The sequence below is a fragment of the Phyllobates terribilis genome, unplaced genomic scaffold (genome assembly GCF_046119375.1).
Source record: "Phyllobates terribilis strain yellow unplaced genomic scaffold, ASM4611937v1 Scaffold_4__5_contigs__length_816908805, whole genome shotgun sequence".
In the NCBI taxonomy this organism is placed as follows: Eukaryota; Metazoa; Chordata; class Amphibia; order Anura; family Dendrobatidae; genus Phyllobates; species Phyllobates terribilis.
Window position 1 is genome coordinate 199,411,074 of NW_027362764.1, and position 1,659 is coordinate 199,412,732.

General features: G+C 43.4%; 1 pseudogene; it reads right to left on the reverse strand.

Moving 5' to 3' along the window:
* Positions 1-690: 690 nt before the first annotated feature.
* Positions 691-1,401, reverse strand: LOC141264632 (dead end protein homolog 1-like; annotated as a pseudogene).
* Positions 1,402-1,659: the final 258 nt, after the last annotated feature.

Sequence of the window (1,659 nt, forward strand, 5' to 3'; positions counted from 1 at the left end):
TATCCAGCGAATGGGACGCTATGATTTGGTATGAGCACCCAGTACCAGAAGCGAAGCCATCCAAAATTTCCGTATCTCAGGAATTTTATTTGGTAGACTGTCTGCTATGGGGTTTCTACTCATTTGGGAGCGTTGGTAGGCAAAACAGCAAGTGTTTCCATTTAAAAGTCCATTCTAGTTTATTGCGGTGTCATAAACCAGTCATAAGCAAAAGAAAATAAACAGCCTTCAGTTCAGGCAAACAAAGTAAACAGTTCTTTAGGCAAAGTCTCTTGAGAACCAGTGTTAGTCACACTGGCTTTAAAGCATCCAGTATACTGGTTCAGCTTGCAGATACCATACAGGAGAACCTTTTCCTCCTCACACAGAGACCATGTGTCAAACAACAGACTCCATTTAACCTGGTTAACCACACTTAGAGGTGAGGTATGTGGGTAGCCAGACCCGCCCATCTCTCCGGCTACCGGTAAAACCTGGGCCTAGATGCACCAAACAATCCTCTAAGTGCTTATGTGCACTAGAGCAACATTCCAGGATTACATCACAGATGACAGTTATCTCTGTGATACATACCTCCCATCAACTATGTGTCCGTTAGCCACCTTACACTGCCCAAACATTAGTTTCTCACAAAGGAGCTGAAGACACTGAGTGGCAGCAGGTGCAAGTTTCTCCAGCACAACCTGTTTGTTAGATATCAGAGGGAAAACAGAATTGGGTTTTGCCAAGGAGCCAGATTGCCCGTCCACAGTAAAAAAAAAAGCAACCATAGAGTGTCCAGGAACCTTCACACAGACTTTTCTTATCCAGGGCTGCTTTTCAGTGAGAGTTTTATTTCACAGCCATATTCTTTAGGTCGGTGACAGGACTGGCATAGATGGAAATTGTGTCTACTCTTGCTGTGATTTCTCCCAGGAAGTCCTATAATGCAGCTTGTTCCATATGCAATGGCAGCCCGTCCAACATCAGCTCACACTTCTCTGTACTTCGATACACAAAGATTACGCCTTGAATTTCATGTCTACAGAGTTGGGCAATGGACTGATCTGCAAAGTGTTTTGAAAAATGACATGCATAAGCAAAGCCACGGTTTAGGCCACTGAAAGTCATCATTAAGCGAAGCTCATACAGCTTTCCCCCAGACTGAAAGAGGGGTATCAATGCATCTTCTTCATTTATCTTCTGAGGAATATTGCCAATAAAAAATTCAGAACCATGTGGAGGAGCTTCTCCAACCCAACTTGGAGGGGGGCCACCATATTTCCTTTGTCCATTCTTTTACACCAATGATACATTAGAGCTCCTCATCCACTCGATGAGTCCAGGTTTATTATTCCTGTTCACAGAGTTGAGCCATATCTGAGGCTCCCAGGCTGCACTGGCTGCTCCGTTCTGCTCCATGGCTCCTCTCCTGCAGTGTCTGTGTCTCTTTGAATAAAGCCATGCTACCAAGATGATGGTCTGCTGAGAGTAAGATCTTTGATTCTCCTTGTAAAGTCTCTTTCAATTCTTTGTCTCTAATCTCCTGCTACAGAGGCATATGTTCTTTAAATAGTTCAATTGTCCTTTGAAGTACACATCCACAGGTAAAGGACTAGAGAGGGTATTATTCCAAAGGGCTTTAGTATAATATGCAATTAGCATAGTAACAAACATCAT